Here is a 23741-nt window from a genome sequence, read left to right as displayed (position 1 = left end):
AGGGAATTAAGAGTTTCACCATAGTTGGCCTCCCATAGATGTAATTTGTCTTGGTAGGATCCAAATAGGTCACCTAGCTGAATCAAGGATGCAATATGACAATGATATTGTGCTTACCCTTGCACATTGCCTACACTTATAATGTCAAGCACCTATCTTATACTGCCATTTTCAATTGGAATCGTCAAAGCATATCGGAAAGAACAAAAAAAACAAAGTGCTTGGCAAGAGAGATCCCATCAACCACTTGGGAGGTATTATACTGTAATGCCCCGAATTTTCCGGTATGGTTTAATGGCGAGATTAGTGGGCCGGGAGGGCCATACTTGTTTAATTATGCCATTAAATGATATTATGCATGTATATGTGAATTATATTATGATATGATGTTATATGCGTGCATGTGGGTCCACATTTGAATATTATGCTGTTTTGATAACTTGGCCCATTGAGGGTGAATATGTGTATTTGGGTGCATAATGTGATTTGTGAATGAGATTCCATTATTATGGAGATATATTCGAGTTATTCGGCATGAGATGGTCATATATAATGGATTATCGGTTTCGTCATAACGGGGTCAATTTTGGGGTAATAGAAAAGTTTATTTGATGATAAATTGGGAATATTTGAGATCAGGGTGAAATTTCGGAGGTTTTGACTAGGGATTTTCGGGACCCCGAGCATTAGGTTTTATTTGAGGTTACTTAAGCTTGAAGTAGATGTCAGATTGAACGTACGATTAGAAAACCTCTCGTTCTCCCTTTCGATAGTACGTTTTACTGTTTGAGCCTTTTTGAAGGAATCTCGAGTTCTAGTAGTCGGAATCAAGCGAGGATCGAGGCATAGTGATCCTAGGAAAGATTAGAAGCTTCTTAACCGAATGATTTGACAGAAAACAACCCAATCAAAGGTAATCTATGTTTAATGTTTTGAGTTTTTAGAGTTTCTAAGCTTTGAATTGGACTTTGTGAATTGTTGAGTTTTTGGTTAGTTTGAACCTTGGGTTTTGGGAAGCTTGGGAACTTTGTTTTGGTGATTAGGGATGATTAGGTATGATTTTGGAAGTTTGGAGAAGTTGAAAACACGTTTGGGAATGGCCGAGGGTTGGGGACCGCGGCCCTGTTCTTGGGCGCCACGGCCCTGGCTCGAAGAGGAAGATGAGGGGGTTCTATTTTGGCTGGGCGCCGTGACCCTTGGTGTTGGGCACCATGGCGCTTGCTTCAGGTATTTCTGGGGGGCACGACCCATGGTTCCAGGGCCGCAGCCCTTGCCCTGTTTTTACCACGTTTGTTCGTTTTGACCCCGGGAACTTAGCTATAGGCCTCAGGAGTGTTCCTACTACTTGGATTACTTTGGATTGATCTCCCGGAGGCTAGATATTGGTGTGGAAATCTATGTTGATCATTATTATTGATGATGTTCCATGTTTGGTTATGATTAGGTGACCGCTAAGGGACTAAAGGTTGATCGTTCTCACAGGTCGTTCTTTTAATCTTTCTAGCTCGAATCTGAGGTAAGAAAACTGCACCCTCTGTATATGTGACATGAGTGATTATTATTGAGGCATGTTGAGTGATAAATGTGGACATGGATTGCCTATTGAATGCTAGCAAATGTTGAATACTTGTATATGTACTGACTAGTCAAGGACACTGACCTAAAGAGTCAAAAATGGCATAGCGTCATGAACGCCGAGCCAAATGAAGATTAGATCTAATCGATATCAATGGTGAATGGCTCTAAGGCATTAACGCTGGACCAACCCTAAGGTCGATGAACTTATAAGCGCTTGTCTGGTCTAAGTCCAGTTATTCAAAGCCAGGGCATATGGCCTCGGTGACTGTTTGTCACATGGCTAGGGAACATTGTTCCAGGGTTATGACTTTAAGTCATGATGAGGGTTATGTTGGTGACCAGTCACCATACACCTATCCTGATCAATATAATGAGAGGTTCTCTTATCAATTAAGCCCGAGTGACCCTAACGTCACATGGCTAGAGGGGGGGTAGGGGCTGTACCCACTTTTGTGACTGTTGCGACTGTCACCTATTTGTTTGGACTGATGGTCCTGAATGATTATTATGATCACTGTTGATATTATATCATGCTTTATTGAGTTTTCTTGCTGGGCCTTGGTTCATGGGTGCTATGTGGTGCAGGTAAAGGGAAAGAAAAGCTCACCCAGCCTTGAGTGGAGAGCTTAGGTGGTGATGTGTACATATGCAGCCGCTTGACCACCACGGCCAAGGCGTTCTCAGAGGAACTAGGGGGTTTACACTATTTTGCTGCTTAGGTCGATGGGATTGTAAATTTGAAACAGTAATGACCATTTTTTACTGAGAACAACTTGTAAATGTTTTGATTAGCTCTGCAGAGCAGTTTGTAATGAAAATATCCATTTCCTTTTTAGTAGTTTTTCACCTTAACCTGTTAATTACACTTAGAGCACATTTTTGACCAAAGGACTCGGGTAGCGGGTCAAATTTTTGGTCCACCGTTCACCGTAACTATTCTGGGGTAACCAGGGCGTTACATATACCCAACCTCACTAGGCGATTGGCCATGTGAAAAATAGGTGCCTAGCCTCACGAGCTTCAATAGGCACCTAGCCATGTGCAAAATAGGTGCCCAATCTCGCGAGCCTCAACAGGCACCTAACCATGTGAAAAATAGGTGCCTTGCCTCACATGCCTCAAATACGTGCATGGCCATGAGAAAAATAGGTGCTTGGCATCATGAGATGTATAAAAAAAATACTTATATATGTATATATATATGTAGGAGGGGTGAACCTTATAGGACAGCCTTTGAATATATAAGGACTAACTACCCATATAGAATCTAAGAAAGTCGAAAGGTCCCTCAAAAATGTCCTCCTAAAAAACACATCCACTCTACAAGGGGACCACGTCGTTGAAGACAAAAGGGGATCCCAAAGAGATCCCTAAGTCTAGATCGACCAAGTAGCCTTACCAAGGGAAAAAGAGCCTTAAAGGAGATCTTTGCAAAAAAATCCCTTGCAATCAATAAAAGGGCCTTGAAAATAGGCGCTTGCGAGGCTTCATGAGTACCATCTCCCTATAAGGGTCCTTACCCAAGGGGAGATCACCTAAAGGAATGAAAGGAGTCCTCATAATAATTGTAGGCTAACCAAAGTCACCTAGCCCAAAAAGGGTCTCAAGGTAGACGTTTGCAAAAAAGGTGTTGAAGAAGACGCTTGCACAAATAGTATTATGCATAATGACGAGAAGGACGTTTCTCACATAAAATAACAAGCGTGCGCAAAAATATATAAAAGGATAGCAAGAACCCAATAGGTAAACATATCCTTACAAGTATTCAATGTGCACCATCAGACACGAATCAAACGTAGTAAAGAGGTCCCAAAGGGAACTCTTTCAAAATAAAGCGGTGCTAATAAAAAGCACACATGCATGAAAGGACGGGATAATGTTCCATCACAAAATAAGAATAGGACATATCAGGACTTGTTAAAGTTCCTCTTGAAGAAAACAAGATACCTAGAGAAACATCCCAGGCAAAATAAGTCAAGTAGCATTACAGCCAAATCGAAGTAGAATGAAAGATGTTGCCGACACATAGGAGCAAAAGATCAGGCATGAAAAAACTTCATGGTTTCCTGTCGCAAGCATACCATTCATGAACCTTAGAGACAATCCAGTCACTGAATTAGGAGAAGTCAAAGCCAGGATTCTGTTTCCCCACACCATATAAGGTGTGTTCCACCGACTTGTACTCGGCCTCTGCTAGTTCTGTCTCGAGAGAACTAATCTTCTTGTGCAATGCCAGAACTTTAGTTTCCTCCCTTTTCTTACTCTTAGATGAAGAGGAAACCTTCACTATTACTACTTCTATCTTATGTGTAGCCTCAATAAGCTGCTTCTTAAGTCCCTGAATATTGACAGTAAGCCAATCATTCTCATTCCTGCCCAAAGATAGGTCATTTGGCGAGGCTATTAAGTATAGGGCCACAAGAGAAGTCTGTAAAAAAAAAGAATACATATATATGTAAGAGGTCCAGTAACACACGCGATTTGTAGGCACTGCATAAAAATTCTACCAGAGCGCCTTAAACCCTCTCATAGACTGGGGGACAAGTATGGATGCCAAAAATCCACCAAGGAAAAAATTTCCAATCCCTTTCCTGTGTTGTTTTGAAATAAGTGACTCATTTGTGCAATCGGGTTCGTGCATATTGGCCTTACACTATCCTTAGCCTTGGAAAACACTCTCAGGTGCCCCGTAAGGTCCCAACATCGTTGAGGGAAAGGTAAAGGGGCTCATGACACTCCTAGTTATAACGCAAGACCCCACTACGCTAGATGTTCGAGTGCCTCATGGTGAAGCACTATGCACCTAGAGGTCTGAGCGCCTCACGAGACTCATCGTCTTGCACGCTATGAATTCATGCGCCTCGCGAGACCCATCGTCTCTTGCCTTCCTCCTCTCGGTGCTCCTAGTGAGGCCACGTCTCACGCAGGAGCCCTTCGGGATAACATCATCTCGCGCCTGACTCTTCTCGGCACACCTAATGAGGTCGCACCTTGCGAGACCATCGTCTCATGCCTCACATACCAGGAAGCGCCCCACGTCTCGCTCAAGAGCCCCTTGCGAGGCCAACATATCATGCCTGCCTCCTTACGATGCTAAAAGTGAGGCCACATCTCACGATACCATCCTCTTGTGGCTCGCACAGCAAGCATTGCCCCACATCTGGCACAAGAGCCCCTTGCGAGGCGATCATCTCGCGCCTGTTCCATCTCGGCTCACCCAACGAAGTCGGACCTTGCTCCTTCATGCCTTGGATGTGATGGGTTACATAGGGCCCCATATCTCATCATATGCGATTCAAGCCCCATTAAAAAGGCCTTATCTTCCTCTCTTGGTCAAGTGCCACCAGAAGGGCCCATCATCATTAGCGGGTCTAACACGGGATGATGTGGAGGACCTTGTGAGCATTTGTGTGAGGAGAACTAGAAAATATTCCACAGTGGAAACTACTAAGCAAGCCAAGCATGATAACCATTAAAGTTTTCGGTACTTAGAACTTGTAAGAACAAGGAATATTGGAAGGGTGAAAACGTCCATATGGCTTAGAGATGCTCGTATAAGTACGGAAGGCACCTGCAAACTAAGACGTAGTGGCAATACAAGGAGGGTACACGTAGTGGCAGGACAAGGAGGGTACATGATAACTCATAGTACGGACACACTATCACAGTAGACAAGTATTGGCAGTAAAAGAAGGGTACATGGAAGAGCCTCCTCCAGGATGTATTTGACATTGTACAAGACAAGTGGTGGAGGTATGGCATGGTACTTTATATGTTCCTTGACAAAGGCTATTCTAGTCTGAGGAATCTTGTTGTTCAACATGGGCTTGTGGTTACTGGTTTACGTCCTTGGGAACTCCAATTGTCATGGGACTCGCGTATGGTTTAGTTTTGACCTAAGCCAATCATTGGTTATTTTGGATATTCAATTTTCGTGTGGACTTTCTTGAGCTAGTTCTAGCTAGAAGTATTTCTTGGAGCGTTAAGGTGTTGGCATATGAATGGCAAGCAAATTCTCCCCCCATATTCAAATTATCCCTTAGGACACCTGACCATTTAACCTAGAGACGTATTATCTCTATGCACAGTATGCTAGCATTGGTCGCATTATGAACCTCTTTGGTCGTAATTCGGACAAATTTTTTTCCTACTTATGTGAGGCCTTCCTCAACTCTCAGTTTGCTAGGAAGCAATTGTCAATTGTTGAGTATTCTACTCAGTCACGAGTGGTAACCAAGCAATGATTTTGTCAATCCTCCTATTTTCTACAGGAAGTTCATTCCTCAGTTGTCGACCAGTGGAACATAATGAGTCAGGTCATAGCCTCGTCCCCCAGCTTTGAGAATGTTTTTCTTGTTGTCACGATGTGCCCTTTCTAGTACATGTTGTTGCAACGTATTCCTCCTCTTAAATGATAGGAAATTCTATTCCCCATCATGGTGCAATCATCTCTTGTTAACCATATTTTCTAAAGAAGTATTTGAGGAAGAAAAAATTGAAATACCAAAAAGCCTAATGTTCTGAATGAAAGCACTAAACTATTGATACCAAATTTTGGGTCAACGAGATCTAAGAAGTTTATTAGGTTTATATTATGATAAACATAAAGAAGACAACAAATTTATGTGGTAGATTGATTATTTCTACCTAGTCCGCATGTCAGATATTGTTTTTTCATCATGCGATTGACTGTAACAATTATATGCAATAATAACAACTATTAAGGAATAAGAATAATCGGCCTAGGAACTATAACTAGAATGGGATATTTTTCATGCGATAAGAATATGAATATGAATAAAATAGAAATTATAAATACATTTTCAAAATGTAGAACACGTGTTGATCAAATAACGTCTTCTCCTCCTAACCAACTATCTTCCCTGTTATTGCTCACACAAAGAGAATGAGACAAATGGATGTCTATGATATTTGGTAAGTATTTACCCCAAAAAAGATTTACCTGATGATGTGGCAAAATTAGTATGCACATGGGTTGCACGTGACTATTTTCGTGAGTATGTTGTAAAGCCCTAGATAGCCAAGACTGTTACACTGTGTATTTATAAAGGTGTAGGCGTGCTAATCAAGTCAACTAGTTAAAAATGTGTTTGCTAAAGTCATTAATGTGCTAGGGTTAAAAGGTTTTGGTCTCAAAAGATACTTTTCATATAATTAAACATTTTATACATGGGATCCCAAAAGAGATAGCATTCAAAAGTTTGTTTACAAAATTTCCTGTGTACAAACAACCATTAGCCATTCTAAAGGCAAAACAAATGTTTATGGTTCTCTTGTCCCTGTCTCCCCAAAGGCAAAATGGTAAAATTCCCCAGTATTCCCACCTAGACTTCCTAACCTCAAATATATCTCCAATTATTTATTTCCATAACCCGATAGCCTAAATAACCATCCAATACCTAGAATACCCCTTGACTTGCCCAAAGTCAAGTATTAAGCCCTGTTGTGACTTTCCCGCTAACTAGCTCCCTAGGATCGCCTCATGTCGCATGCTGCAGACCTACCCACATAATAATGTGGTTCTCACAATTATAGCATATAATCACATTTACATTCATATAACCATACAAGCATGCTTTATCATATACTCATGCATTAAATCAATAAACACACTCATAAGCCACTTATGCCCTCCCGGCACACTAATCAAGGCCCTTAACCCTTAATAGAGATTTTGGGTCGTCACAACTATTCCCTCCTACTGAGAATTTCATCCTCAAAATTTACCTGAATAGCTCAGGATACTGATCCCGCATCACCGTCTCTAGCTCCCAGGTTGCTTCCTCGACCTTGCTAGTTCTCCACAACACTTTAACTAACGTAATCATCTTATTCCGTAGAACTTTATCCTTCCATTCCAAAATCTGAACCGGTCGCTTCTCATAGGACAAATCTGCATCTAACTCTAAGTCCTCATACTTCAATACATGCGTCGAAATCTCAAAAGGTCATGGAATACATCATGAACTCTCGACAATGATGGTGGCAAGGCCAACTTGTAAGCCACCTGTCCAATCCTTTCTAAAATCTCGAAAGGTCCGACAAACTAAGGGCTCAGCTTGCCCTTTACTCCAAATCTTCTCACCCCTCGTAGTGGTGAAACTCGCAGAAAACACGTGGTCCCCAACCTGAAACTCCAAGTCTCTACGCCTAGGATCAGCGTAGCTTTTCTTCCTACTCTGTGAAGCAAGCATCCTGGCCCGAATCTTCTCAATAGCTTCACTCGCCTTTTGAACCATGTCTGGCCCCAAATACTTTCTCTCACCCATCTCGTCCCAATGAATGGGCGACCTACACTTCCTTCCATATAAAAACTCATAAGGAGCCATTCCAATCATGGACTAATAACTGTTGTTATACGAAAATTCAATCAACGGGAGATACTTACTCCAAGATCCTTCGAAATCAATCATACACGCCTTAAGCATATCCTCCAACACCTAAAACGTTCTCTCAGACTGTCCATTAGTCTGAGGATGGAAGGTTTTGCTAAACTTCAACTGAGTCCCCATAGCTCTCTGCACAGCTCCCCAAAACTTGGAGGTAAAGATAGGGTCTCGATCAGATACAATGGACTTAGGAGCTCTATGGAGATGAACTATCTCCCTCATATACAACTCAGCATATTGTTCCACTGTGTAAGTTGACTTCATTGGTAGAAAATTAGCTGACTTGGTGTATCTGTCCACTATTACCCACACCGAGTCACAAAGCCCCACTGTCCTGGGTAGACCTCCCACAAAATCCATCATAATGTCTTCTTACTTCCACTCAGGAATACCCAAAGGCTGAAGCAACCCTGCTGGTCGCTGATGCTCAGCCTTCACCTGTTGACATGTCAAACATCTGGTCACATACTCAGTCTTGATACATCTTTGTTCATCCTGGGCCACCAATATAATGTCCATAGATCTTGATACAAATTCGTGGTACCCGGATGAAGCAAGTATGGCATAGTGTGAGACTCATCTAGTATCTGTCGTCTGATCTCCTCATCTACTGGAACACAAATTCGCCCGTGATACCGAAGCATACCAGCCTCAGAAATGGAATAATCCTTAACTACCCCAACTAAGACATTCTGTCGAACTTCCTGTAGATATGCGTCTACCATTTGACCCTCCTTGATCCGCTCTAGCAGGGTCGACTGCAAGGTAATATTGGCTAACCGGCCTACCACCAACTGTATTCTCGCCCTGGTCATTTCATCAGCTAACTCTCTGGAGATTTGAACTAAACTAAATAACTACCCTGAGCCCGTCTGGCTCAATGCATATGCCACAACATTGGCTTTCCCTGGGTGGTAAAGAATGTCACAATCATAATCCTTAACTAACTCAAACCAACGTCTTTGCCTCGTGTTCAGATCCTTCTGGGTGAAGATATACTTCAAACTCTTATTGTCAGTGTATATCTCACACTTCTCTCCATACAAATAATACCGCCAAAACTTCAATGTGAATACCACTGCCGCTAGCTCCAAATCATGGGTAGGATACCACTGTTCATACTCCTTCAGCTGTCGCGATGCATAAGCTATACCCTTCTCATATTCTGCATCAACACACAGCCCAAACCCATCCTCGATGCATCACAATATACTACAAATGTTCCTTCTTTCGAAGGAAGATTCAGAACAAGTGCAGTAACAAGTCGTCGCTTCAATTCTTGGAAGCTGTGCTCACACTTCTCTGACCAAACGAACTTCTGGTTCTTCCATGTCAAATCTGTCATCGGTGAAGCAATCTTCGAGAATCCTTCTACAAACCGCCTGTAATAACCTGCTAACCCGAGGAAACTCTGCACCTCTGAGGTGTTCCTTGGCCTCGGCCAATCTCTCACCGCTTCCACCTTAATCCCTTCTGCGCCAACTATATGCCCAAGAAAAGTCACCTCAACCAAAACTCATACTTCTTAAATTTGGCATATAACCAATGCTCCCTCAATCTCTGTAAGACCTGTCGAAGTTGTCTCTCGTGCTCTGCCTCAGAACTGGAGTACAATAAGATGTCGTCGATGAAGACAATGATGAATTGATCCAAGAAGTCCTTGAACACCCTGTTCATTAGATCCATGAAAGTTGCTGGAGCATTGGTCAAACCAAAAGACATGACCAAGAACTCATAGTGCCCATACTGCATTCAGAAGGCCGTCTTCGGTATGTCCTCGTCCTTGATCATCAGCTGGTGATAACTAGGTCGAAGATCAATCTTTGAGAACACTGTCTTTCCCTGCAGCTGATCGAACAAGTCATCAATCCTTGGTAGAGGGTACTTATTCTAGATAGTCAACTTGTTCAATTCCCTGTGGTCTATACACATCCTCACAGTCCCATCCTTCTTCTTAATAGACAAAACTGGAGCACCCCATGGGGAGTAACTATGCCTAATGAATCCCAAATCCAGAAGTTCTTCCAGCTGTATCTTCAACTCTTTCCACTCTGTTGGTGCCATCCTATATGGTGCTCTTGATACTGGTTCTGTCCCCGGTGCTAACTTAATAACAAACTGAATCTCCCTGTGTGGCGGCACCCCCGGTAGCTCCTCAGGAAATACAACCAAAAACTCACAAACCACCCTGGTCTCACCCGGCCCCACTGGCAACATCCTACACTACTACAAAAAAGGATTTTTAGGACTAGCATTGCGAGTCCTAAAAAAGTTTTTAGGACTCGCAGGGAGCGAGTCCTCTATTTGAGAGCCTTAAAAACTAAGGTTTTGCGAGTCCAAAAAAATCTGGTTGAGTGACTTTAATTAAGTTTTTAGGACTCGCATCACGAGTCCTAAAAGAACATTTTGCGAGTCCTAAAAAAATTGGTTGAGTGCCTTTAATTAAGTTTTTAGGACTCGCAACGCGAGTCCTAAAAAATCTGGTGCGAATCCTAAAAAATCTGGTTGAGTGCTTTTAATTAAGTTTTTAGGACACCCATTGCGGGTCCTAAAAGAATGTTTTTAGGACTCGTAACGCGAGTCCTAAAAAATCTGATTGAGTGCTTTAAGTAATTTTTTAGGACTCGCTTTGCATGCCCTTAAAAGTAATTTTTTTTTTTTAAAATGCAGCTACAATTTTCATTTTGATTTCTAAAATTTCAAAAGAAAATACAACAAAATAATTTTTTATTAATTACTCAAAAATATCATTTCAGTATCTAGTCTACTCGGCTTACAAAATCATATTACATGATAGTTTATACTACAATAAAATTATATAATCACCAAATATTAAACAAGAAATGTATATAAAGTTATTGAAATATATTCTTTATTCTAAAAACTTCAACTGCCAATGTTGTCTAGTATTACGCCAAAGAAATGCATCTCAATATAGCCCTGCATATTATAAAAAAGTTATTTAATTATAAATATGTTATAATTCAAACTTATAAATAAGTAGACACACAATTTCTTGTTAGATAGTACTATTTCATAAAATGTTATTCATCCAGTACATAGAGGTATTTCAAAACAGTAGCAAACTACACCAAAATCATCACATCATCATCATCATTTTGCTTTTAACAATCAAATCAAAGTGAAAATGCATAATTAAGCTACGCAAATTGCATTCAAATCAAATATATACACACAACATCATGTAAGTGCTTTAAGAAACTAATATTTGTGCAATTAGTTTCATTGTATTTGATGGTGATCAATTACATCATGATGCTTATTACAATATATACACACACAACATCATATGATAAGTTGTACTGAATAGAACACATAATTGTTTTGCACAAATATACCAATGGCACTCCAAGGGCATGTTAAAATCATATAGAAATTGTTTCTCTTCTAAACTAACTATAAAATAGCTCAAAGCTTAATACCATATATATGAGATGGTGAGGGACTATATTTTAGTCACATAATATAAACTCTTTTGAATGAAATCGTGAATCCAACAATAACTCCAAGAAAACTTCATAGAAAATCGGACAGCATATCCCCTAATTTACTAGCCTAGCTATCTGTCACATTAAACACCAACATGTCAAACAAATCAAACAGCACACAGGTTTTTATCCATATATCACCGCAGCACACAAAATTCTCAGAACCTACTTCACTAAGACATGCAAGTTCTCAATCTTCCGTTATCACCGCAGCATACAGAATTCTCAGAACCTACTTCACTACAGATGAATATGTAAGATATTCAAACTCCACTAATGTAATACAATTATCATTCAAAATTGTAAAATATTGAAAATTAAAAAAAAAATCATATACAACATACCTCTTGCAATTAGATACCGATCCAATGCTTTAAGACCAATCAAAATATTAACCTAAATATTATTATTAACATTATAAAAACAAAAAAAGTTAGATGTATGTTCCATATCATGTTATTACCCCAAGTCATGTTATTTAAAATTCTATAATCAACTTAATTAGGCCACATGCTAGAAAGCTTGTTAAATAGGCCACTAAATCATATTATAAAAATCATATCTACCAATGAAATTGTATACATTTAATACAAGGAAAAAAATCGTTTGGAAATATATAAAACGACAAGTCAATCTATATATATGAACTAAGCAGTTATACTATGGTCAGTCTCAGTAGTGATCGAGATACATACTAATTCATTAGCTACACAATTTTTAATACTTACACATATATACATAATCTACTTGAATATATCTTAGTCTTGCTACTACTATATAATCTAGAGCAGCAAACATTAAACAACTAGCAAAGCAATTATATATTACATTTTATTATACTACTAAAAAAAAAGGAGGTTATGAATGTGAGTCTTTATTAAGCCACTTTAGTAGTACCTGTATAGGTAGTGAAAAGCAAAAAGTTAGGGAATCATTTTTTTTATTTTTCAAAAAGATTATATAAAAGTAATTTTTAACATATATTATATATATATTTAATTTTTGGGTGATGCTTTGTCCTCCTGTAACCAAATGATTTGTCTCAGAAATTTGACATTACCATTAACACATAAATAAAAGAATAAGATATTCCAAAATTTGAAGCCAATATATTATATCATTCGGGTCATTTCTGGAAACTTATTGCAATGTATAGAAAGATAGGTTCAATTTTAGAACTCCAGATTCCTCTTATGTCAAAAATTGACAGTTTTTCAAATTGGGAAAGTTGAAGCTCACCTTCACAGCAATTGGAACAAACTCAGATCATTCAACTGGTATAGCTTAAGCCAAACTCCTTTGTCTCATTGAAGACTTTTATCAAACATATGGCAGCCACTCTCAATTTTTTCTTTATATGTATAAATATACACAAGTGTGAGAAAGAGTGTATAATAAACACTTTGTTATACCAGACCCGAGCCGTTGAGCCCAGACCCGAGACCCGCCCCCCCCACAGTCGAGCCCATGAGCCAAATTGGAGATTCAATGGAATCACTGATAAAATATATATACATAAGTACTTTACTAGCATTTGTAGAGTACAAACTTGGTTTACTGTGAGAATTTACATTAATGTAATATCTTTAGCTTGTTAATAGTTGCATATTGCACTGCAGCTTTTTTTCAAAAGAGGCAAGCCTATTTGGGACAAGGTAATTCAGTTCTTAAATAAAAATCATAATATATATTAAAAATTTCATGAAATGACCGAGGTATGAAGAAGTGAACTGAAGTTTTAAAAAGAAGAGAATACAATTGAAGATTTATCTTAAGAACTGCTTTCAAAAACATAACGGGTAAAAAGAAACAGCCATGAAATTTATTACATATTATCCAAGCAAAATAAATGTATATATCATTATATATATATGCAAGTAATGTAACTCTTAACATTTATCTAAGAAACATTCAACAAGTGCAAAACTCTTGACCGAAGAAAAGTTAAATACCATCTGCTGTATATATAGATAAACCAGATCTGTAACCATTCAATAGTAGATATTGTTTGACCAAGTTAGATCTGTACATGCTAATCATTTCAAAACTCAAATCAAATATCAATCCATTTTTTTCTTTCTTTCTGTGGTTAGTTGTATCATGACACGATATGCCCTGAATAATTCAGATACACTTGCTAGTTAATTATTTCTTTGTTTGAAAATACAATTTTTGTTGACAAATTTGGGATGGTTGTTACCCAAGACTTTAGTATATAACTAAGGGCAGCTTCTATAGCCCAAGTTAATTGGCCTTATCTCGTAGATAGATTGGATTGTACGTATCTATTCCACTTGTTTTTATCTTCTAGATTTTAGTTAATTATGGTCAAATATTAATCTTATATGTACATGCTTCTATTGTATGTAGTATTCAAGTTAAAGAATTTGTAGTGTTATCTTGTTCTTTCTCCAATACTAATTCTTCCATGTTTTCATTCTATGAGATAGTTTTAGATTGGAATAATAGATGTATTTAGCAAGTGATAATAGTTTTGTTTAAATGATGTTTAGAAACATGAAGAATACTGTGTAATTTGAAGTCTCTTAACTTTTTCTTTCTCTTTTTTGTCTGACCATGGTGTACTTTCAGGTCCTGTTACTTTTTTTTTTTGTCTCTATGCATTTATATCTTGTTATTTGGTGACATAATTTTGATATGCCTTACTTAGCCTAGATGGGAGGGTCACATGAAATGTAATCACAATACACATCAAAAAATTAAATCAAACTCTAAAACTTGCTCAACAAATAGTTGGAATGAAGATCAGTCATAAACTCAACCTTATAAGCTTATAACACAAATATATGAATTAATGAACCCATTCTGTCAAAACCTGCACCGCCCAACCCAAAACACACATACGTACATACCTGATATGAGAGAGATAGAGCATCTGAGAGAGAAGCTATTTTCACCAAAAACTTTCCCCTTTCACATAAGAAAAATAGAGAACAAATTAATACAAAAAAAATATAGATATAGTTAAGAAATGCAAAAAAGAGATGAGTGAGAGATAGAGAGAGAGGGAGCCGTGAGAGACAAAGAGAGAAGAAATAAAAATGTTCAATAAAAATACAAACTTGAAAATGGAATAGATCTTGAGCTGAAATGGGTTTGTGTTCATGGAGAGATAGGAGAGCCCAGCTCTCTGCCCAGCCCTTGCGCCGTCGAGCCCAGACCCGAGAACCCCCACCCGCCATTGAGCCCAGCCCCCAGCCACCAGTCGTTGTCGAGCCCAGCCCCGAACCCCCTGCCGCCGAACAGCCCGACCCCGACCCGCCTCCCGCCGTCGACCACCATTCCCCAAGCCCCTGCCGCCATCGTCCCAGCCTAGCAGAGAGCATGCGAGAGAGAGGGAGAAAGGAAAGTAAGGATCGGGTAAGGAGGGAGGGAGAAAGGGATTTGGGAATTATATTTATTTTATTTTATTTTATAAATAAAAATCAGATTATATTATTTTGATAAAAAAAAAATTATTTAGATAAAAAAAATGCTCTTTTACTTAACAATTTTAAGGACTTGCTTTGAGAGTCCTTAATACTCTTTTAGGACTCGCAAAGCGAGTCCTTAAAAGTCATCATTCCAAATTTTTCAACCCAGGTGTTTTTAGGACTCGCAAAGCTAGTCCTAAAAGAGTATTAAGGACTCCCAAAGCAAGTCCTTAAAATTGTTAAGTAAAACACTCATTTTTTAGCCCAGATTTTTTTAGGACTCGCTTATTAATTTAGGACAATCATTGTGTGTCCTAAATTGTGTTTTTTCGGGACTCTCAATGAGTGTCCTAAAAACTCCATAAATATTTTTAAGGACTTGCATTTATGTGCGTGTCCTAAAAAAGTGTCTCGTAAAGGGTATTTTGTTGTAGTGCTAGTAGTGTCCACAACACTAGCCAGAAAACCTATACATCCACCCTGTAACAAGTCTCTGGCTCACAATGCAGAAATCATGGGTACGCGGGGTCCACAAACCACACCCACGAAAACAAAAGGATCCTCACCCTCAGGCTCAAAAGTCACCATCTTCTTCCTGCAGTCAATAGTAGCCCCATACCTCACCAACCAATCCATCCCTAAGATCATGTCAAAATCCTTCATGTCTAACTTAATCAGATCCACTAAAAGCTCCCTACTATCAACTATCACTGGTAGTGCCATAATCCACCTCCACTACAAGAAGAAATGCTTTTAATAACACCGAAAATGTGTTATCAAAACATACGATAACACTTTCTGATGTGTTAAGACCGACTATGTTATCGTAGGTCAGGGTACTTTACATAACACTTTATCAGTGTTATACAGATGTGTTATTGTACTGTCAACGATAACACAATTTCTGTGTTATTTTAATATATAGATAAGTGTTGAATTATGTTATTTATAGTCGATTATATAACACTTTTTTTGTGTTATACTACACTTTAGCATAACCCCTTTTTTGTGTTATACTACACTTTAGCATAACCCTTTTTTTGTGTTATACTACACTTTAGTATAACACTTTTTTTGTGTTATACTATACTTTAGTATAACACATTTTTTGTATTATACTAGACTTTAATATAACACATTATTTGTGTTATACTACACTTTTTTTACTTAGCTTAGAGAAACATAATCTTTTTTTACTTACACAAAACTAGGAAAACAAATATGAAAGTTAAAGCCAAATAAGGTAACATAAATAGATTTTTATTAATTACTCAAAATGTAATTACAATATTTATTCTACTAGTCTAGGCTTAAGAAATCATATTACAACATAATTTATGCCCAATTTAGATTCCTTTATCACTAAATACAAAACAAGAAATGTACACAAAAATTAATGAAATACATTCTTCCATTCTAAAGGCATTAACTACAAATGTTGTCAAGAATTGCTCCAAAGAAATCATCTCAATATACCTGCACATTGTAAAAAAAAGTCCTTTTATTATTAATATGAAGAAACTATGTGGTAATTCATTTCAAGAGGGAAACTATAATATTTTATGAACATAAGAAAGGTCCAGCCAAATTCATTGCAAGTATAAAACAATAGCAAACAGGGGATAGGATACAGCAAAAAACACAAAATAACAAAGAAACCCAACAATAGCAACAAACAAGATTTCTAATGGAAATTCTCAATCCCCGGTCATTACAATGCAAGCTGGATTGATGATAAATTTATACATAGCTATTAGATATGAAGAGCATGAAGAAACAAAATATCACCAATATCAATCAAATCAACTATTACTGGTAAAAGATGTTGTGGGAAGTGGGTACTAGTCCAACAACCCTTATGGTTTAAAATTTTTTGCAATAAATAAGAAGAAACGTCGCTAAAGCTTTTTATATTCTAGAGAAAGCACAAAAATTACCCTCAAATTTTATTCTAGAGAAACTATAAATGAGAATTAAAATCACACAATACAACACTCAAATTTTATTAATCAAAATTATCCATCATAACATAACATACTCACAGCAAAAGAAAGGCCTTGCTTGAAGCACCATAAGGTGGGACCAAACAAGACACCAAATATCAAAGGTGGGTCATGATTTTTCTTCTCAAGAAATGAAAAGTTGCATTTCTACATGCAGCTTTTCTCCCATGGAATTCAAACAAAGAAGTTGGACTAGAAAGTCCCCAAAGTGATTGACCTAACTGAATCTCAAGTCTTCTTCAAGCACCTGTATGGGGAAACGAGTTTAGTCTACCCTTACCTAGTCTTCCATCAGGAAAAGAAACTCTATACCTAATAAACTTACAATAGAAACTTGAACAAAACTAAAAGAACAGCTCCCAACAGCAAAGAAACAGAGTCAAATGACTCTGTTTATTTAGTTAGCAAACTATGGAATTGATTTTTATTTTGTTTTTCTTTCTCATATCAGAAAAATAAAGTTACAATTATGCCTAGCATCTCTGATTTAACAAATAAGTAAAGCAAGAAAGAAGGAAATAAAAAAGAAAAGAATAGCAGAAAAACCACAAGGGTAAAAAAAAAATTGCCCAACATACACTACATCCAACAGAAAGAAGTTGTTAAGAAACCCAATAGTTTTTATAATTTGACCCTGAATAATGAGAGAAAGAAATTCAAGTTAAACCAAAGAGCTGCAAGTACCAACAGAAATTATGAACTAATAGCATCCTGGAAATCATTGAAACATGATGAAGACAATTGAAACAACACAATATAACAAACCTCAACAGCTCCTGCATTCTGAGGTTTATACACAATAAATTGTTGAAATTTGAGATCATTAGCGATATTTTGATGTTCCACAACTTCCCCCCTAAGTATTATTCTGAAACTTGCTAGTAGAAATAGTTAAGAAATGCAAAAAAGAGATGAGTGAGAGACAGAGAGAGAGGGAGCCAAGAGAGACAAAGAGAGCAGAAGTAAAAATGTAGAAAAAAAAATACAAACCTGAAAAATGGGACAAATCTTGAGTTGAAATGGTCCTGCTCACAACATTGTAAATATTTTCCTTTATGAGTTATTGAAAAAAAAATACTAAACTGAATTGACAATGTTTTGCACCAAGGGTACAATGTAGAAGAAGAATAAAATTTACCAGTCTTAGAATATCTCCATGTTTCTTATCCTCTGCTTCAACAGCTCTGTCTAGAATACCCCCTGATGTGGCACTAAATGTGGAGAAAAAGACAAATTTACAAAATTAATTAAGTGAAAATCTGTCAAAAGAACAACTGAGTTGAAGAAAAGATGAATTTTGCATAGGAGTTTCATTAAATTGCAGAGTGGGAGCTCAAAGGGCTGTCCACAAGGAAATAGAACAAATCCATATAAAGTCAGAACAGATCAAACTCATATGACTTTATTTGATTAGTTATTATAATACTTTTCTAATAGTCTAAACTTCTATGGTGTATAATTTTGATAAACTTCTTCATCAACAGAAGTTTAATGAAATTATACACCATAGAAGAATTCTACTATCATTACAACTGGTTCTTAAATAATCTGAATTAGAAATTTAGTACTATAGTTCTGAGAGATGGAAATTAAGAGCTAGAGAGACTAAAACCAAAATTCAGGAACATGTTAAAACTGGGGAATGCAATCTTCAATCTGAGAATCAATCCAATTTAAATTCAGTAGTTATCAAATGTTTTCACTGCCATAATCATAGCTGCCACTAAAGCAGAAGATCATATTGACATAAGTAAGTTCATACAACAGATATTTATGCTGAAAAATCTCCAACTCTCTCAAAGTTCAAGCATTACTTGGACAATGCAATTTTCAGCAGGAAGAATTAAATAAATCTTCTATTAATGGCATGATAAAGTAGCAACTGTGAAGATTGTTTAAAGAGAGTTCAAGAGTTAGTTATGTAAGCTAATTCAATGAGTGACAAAGAACTAGTGCAATAACAAAGTTTTATCGTGACACACAACTACTTATAACAAGACAGATGATAAGAATATTAGGCCTTCTTTGAGGTTTAATTATTCCATAAAAAATAAAAAGAACTAGTTACTAATTAGGCCTATTATTATTGGCTGAATATATGTCCAATAAGATTATAAGAAATGTACTAGGCATACTAAGTGATTATGATATATATTGCCTAGTGTTCTAAGGGAAGAGATACAAAAAAAAAAGTTGATTATAAACAAGAGATGCAAGAGAGTAACTTTAATAAAAAGAGAAAATCGTATACAAAGTAATAACAGGATATGCAAACTCCAACAAACAGTTATAAGAATTCAATATTTAGGTTTTCTCTAAGTGGATCAAAATTGAAAATAGCAGCTAAAAAATTCATCTTTTTCTTTTCCAAATAAATTTCATTAAAGTTACAGTTGAGAACTTTAAGTATTGATTTAATCCTGCATAAGACTCCCCATTTCGTATATAACAGTCAACATGACTAGAGTGCAAATATTTAATCAAATATACATTGTACTTTTCACACTTGTGTTTATTTAGACATCACACGAACAAAGACAGCCAGAAATTTATAGAACATACCAGCAACATGAAAATAATGGGTTCAGTGAGGTTTTCCTGCTTTTCAAGTTTTGACCCATGACCTCTCCGTGAGACCGAGCCATCCACGACCCTCCGCAAGCCCGTGCCCTCCAACCCGTCCATAGCCTATCTGTGAGCTGCATTTGGAGTCTTGATCAAGGTTCTAAAATATGCAAACATAGAAAGACAGTATATTCATGCATAATTTTTAATAGAAATGAAAGAATATATATTGTACAATTTTCAATAGAAAGGAAGGTCCAGAAATTTTCAATATATATTGTTAAAGCCTTAGATATGCAAGTCATATTTGCTAGTCACCATGAACATCATATGTAGACCACAATTCAACAAAACATATTATTGTAACACAACTCTTATTATTCACACTAACACATGAGTAATTCATCTAGATGCTAATGGCTATATCATCTTAAGGTAAAGGTAAAATCAATGGGACCTTGCTATTAATCTTCAGGGATAGATTCTCCAGATACTGTTTGTTGAGCTTCACTGCCCATTTAGGCTCACAGCATTGTGAAACAATTCCAAGCTCAGTTTCACAAATTCATTTAATCATCCCTGGAACAGGCATGTAACATTTTTTAGCTAAAACAAAATGTTATAATGGCATTTCAAACTTCATAGTTACAAGTCTTGGCCAAGTCGCTCACCATATGAACCACCAGAATCAGGCAAGATAACTATTAACAACTGCAGTTGTTTGTTGATAAGTATCTTCCTGCATTGCTCATGAATAGATCTCAAAGCCCTCTCAATTTGGTTAGCTGACCAAGCGCTGCAGGGAATTACTGGTCTAGTTTGGAAGGCCTTCCAAGTATCCAAAATGATAAAAAAATAACAATTATAAACAGTCAATGCAATGTCACAGTAAAAGAGATGAGACAAAAGGATCCGGTAACCATACCATTCCCCTATTGAGCCAAGTACTGACCAATTCTGAATCATGAATATCTGAATTGATACGCGAGAAGTTCACACATGTCCAAAACTCAACTTGGCCTCCATTGATCATTTTCTATCATAACCCAAAATAAAAAAAAATAAGTCAATGAATCATACCTCTTCACATACATCATAACAAAATGGAGTTATAAAGATCATTTACTTACTTTATTGGACATATTCCATTGCCCAAATCAAGGATGCTCAGTAGCCTCCCTCCCAGTACCTCTGTATAAAAACTTCATGAAGAAAAATAATAGAATTAGTTCCAATTGAAAGAGTAGAACTCACTCGTCAAACGCAAAAGCAAGCACATATTAGAAAAATACCACTGGTGGAGGCAAAACTCGAGCATCAACCATGGTCAAATTTTTTGCAACACTAATTCCAAAATCCTGGACAAGTTCCTGATCACTGTATTTGTTATGCTTAACAATTCGCCAAATGCTTTCTTCCCTGTCGTTTGGTCTTTGACAGGTTGCCCTCAATAGATTGGTTACTTGCCTTTCATTGAGTTTCTTAGAGTATCTTTGCCCCTCATACAATTGTACAAACCTATAACGAATACAACATTTAGAAATATAATCATGAAAATAGCTGCTGTCCAATAGAAGTTAGCACGCAAAAAAAAAAAAGTTATTGAAACTATGATGGGAACCTCCATGGGTAAGTAAATAGGCTTTGCTGCATTTTCTGCTTGCAGAGCAGGCCATGTCACATATCTGAGTTTGATTTTTTACTTGTCTTGAAAGTAAGCAGCAACTGAAATCTGTGTCATCTTATCATCAAGAGTAAACCTAAAATAAAATATAAACATGTTAGTAAAACAATTTGAAAGTACAGGTAGAGAAGTTTAAATACCACCAAGAAAAATCTTCCCAAATTATTAAAATCAAATAGCAGCACATAGCACATACCAACATGGAATAGTTAAGGTCATGACATATGCACACTCACATTAATTTGTTCAGTGGCTCTGTCGATATCCCAGTAATCTTATAAGTCCTTGTATTCTGCAAATGACTGCATGCTACTTTAACCCCTTTCAAATGTTTCTTTAGCTGCAGCAGTAAAAATAGATATAAATTTCTTTTAATAATGTTAATAATAGATAAGAAAATCACCGATATCCAACTTAGTAATATGCAAGAACCTGGAGCCGGACTTGATCATGCAATGGCCTTAGATCGTCTCTGACATTAAAGTTTTTGAAAACGAATTCAGATACCCTTATAGTTTCATAAAAAGCCCTTGCTGAAACATCTACAACAATTGGATAAGGTAGTTCAGAAAAAGAAACGTCAATCCACTTGGTAAAAACCATCTAGATAACAAAAATTATTGTAGGGCATCACATAACATCTTCCATATTAGATTTTAGCATCTTACTAGATTATGTGTGAACCGACATTAAATTGCACAAACGACGACCTTACGCCATCAGGTGGTGTACCATATGGTGCCTTGTAACAATATAGGCATAAAAGAGTAAACTGGCTAAAGGCAATACAAATGTTAAGAGAAAGTTCCAACTGAATTGGCCTCAAACTTTGATAATACCCTTTCCAATAGATTATGCCATCTACAAGCTCACCAGGACGCCCAAGTGTGAGGTGAAAAAACAACCTCCCAACAACAGTATACCTATAGTTAAAGATATACATACACTCAAGCCATCGACTAAAAAAAACTCAGCACTTTTAACAACATACAGAGTACATTATTATCAAGTTACATAACATATACAAACCAAAATAAACTACCAGGCACTAAATTTTCAGATGAAAAAAAATAGTAAAGCAGTAAGAAAATTTTATAAAGAATAGCATTTTGTTCTAAAGCCTGAAGGCAGTATTGAATTACTTATCTGATGGATCTCCTCTGAGAGCAACATCCAGTGCTTGAATTGTCTCTTGAGGAGCATCAAGTTGCCTGCTCTGTAAAAACTGTCGCAGATGATGTAATTCTGGCTTCGAAGCAAACTTGATGGTCACCTTAAATTCACGTTCCCTACGGCTAATTAAGGGAAAAAATATCTAATCAGAACAGAGTACATAAAAATGAAAATAGTATTACTCAAAATGTCAAACTTAATGTAGTATATAATACCTCATGGTACTAGAGCTTCCAGTTTCTCTATCATTGTCAGACAACTTTATAATAAATTCTTTGGAGGAAAATGGCAACTCCCGAGCAGTGTAGATAGACTTCCCACCATCATAAGCAACTCTCAGATTAGCCAAATGAGAGGCACGGTAGAGAGTATCCAGCTGTTTGATAATGTCACGGTTTACCTTCTTTGATGTTACTTCAGGACTTATCGATACCTGTAAATATATTTAGTAAATATAATTAGCTTTAAGGATTTGAAAACGACAATGTAATAAACGACAAGTTGCCTTCTTTGATGTTACTTCAGGACTTATCATTTTACTCATATATCTCACTGAAGCATTCCATCAAACAGTTATTATGCATAGGTTTAGCAAAGCTTGTTTTTATATAACAAGACCAATTTAAGCAGTCAAACTAAACAAAATTTACAGATAAATTGACACAAACATCAAATAACACAAATACACTCGATACATACAAGTTTAGCCTACATACAAACATTCATTTATATTCCAAAACACACCATATTTAAACATAGAAACAAAGATCACTATTATCATGGTTGCAATAATAAAATTAACAAAGAGAACATTAATGATGAATCATTGATCAGTCATGAAAAAATAGAAAGAGAAATTGAAAGAAAAATGGTACTTAAAGTGAGGATTAGGGTTATAGTTGTAGAAATAGATGAGTGAAGATGGATAAATAAAGATGAAGAAGTACATACCCATGCCGATGAGAGCTTGAAATTAAGATAGTGATTGCCAGAAATTGAGGAGCAATGGGAGAAATGTGAGAGAGAGAAGGAGATGTCGAGAAATGGGAGAGAGAGACCAAACGTAAGATTCTCAGATCTACCAACGCCATTGTTGACTGTGTACAGAGCTTTCTCTTACTCTTTCTCTTTTCTCTTCTTAATTGAGACTAAGTATGAGTAAAGTTGAGCTTTTGTCTCATATTTTCTCAGCAACCAAACAAATAGAGAAAGAAAGAGATAATTTACTTGAGATCATCGTACGGTCACGAGCGAAGCTGAGACAGGGGTCTTTCAAAAGGCTCATATTCTTGTATAGACTGTCAGCCTCATCTTCGACAAGGGTTTCGCTAAAGTAACCCTTGGTGGTCAATCGGTCGACGAGGGCCGTCCATTCGGGCCAGGGG

General features: G+C 37.0%; 1 long non-coding RNA gene and 1 pseudogene across 1 annotated transcript; both read right to left on the bottom strand.

Annotated features, from left to right (window-relative positions):
* Positions 1-17232: 17232 nt before the first annotated feature.
* LOC133829074 (uncharacterized) lies at positions 17233-18165 on the bottom strand. Its single transcript, XR_009891506.1, has 3 exons — positions 18073-18165; positions 17700-17812; positions 17233-17568 (listed from the first exon to the last, which is right to left on the bottom strand). It is a non-coding gene; the product is annotated as an uncharacterized LOC133829074 (long non-coding RNA).
* Positions 18166-19929: 1764 nt separating this feature from the next.
* Positions 19930-23447, bottom strand: LOC133832368 (protein argonaute MEL1-like; annotated as a pseudogene).
* Positions 23448-23741: the final 294 nt, after the last annotated feature.

This window comes from Humulus lupulus, chromosome 4 (assembly GCF_963169125.1).
Source record: "Humulus lupulus chromosome 4, drHumLupu1.1, whole genome shotgun sequence".
NCBI classification, from domain to species: Eukaryota; Viridiplantae; Streptophyta; class Magnoliopsida; order Rosales; family Cannabaceae; genus Humulus; species Humulus lupulus.
The sequence above is the reverse complement of the archived record's forward strand: the minus strand, read 5'-3'. Positions and strand labels throughout refer to the sequence as shown.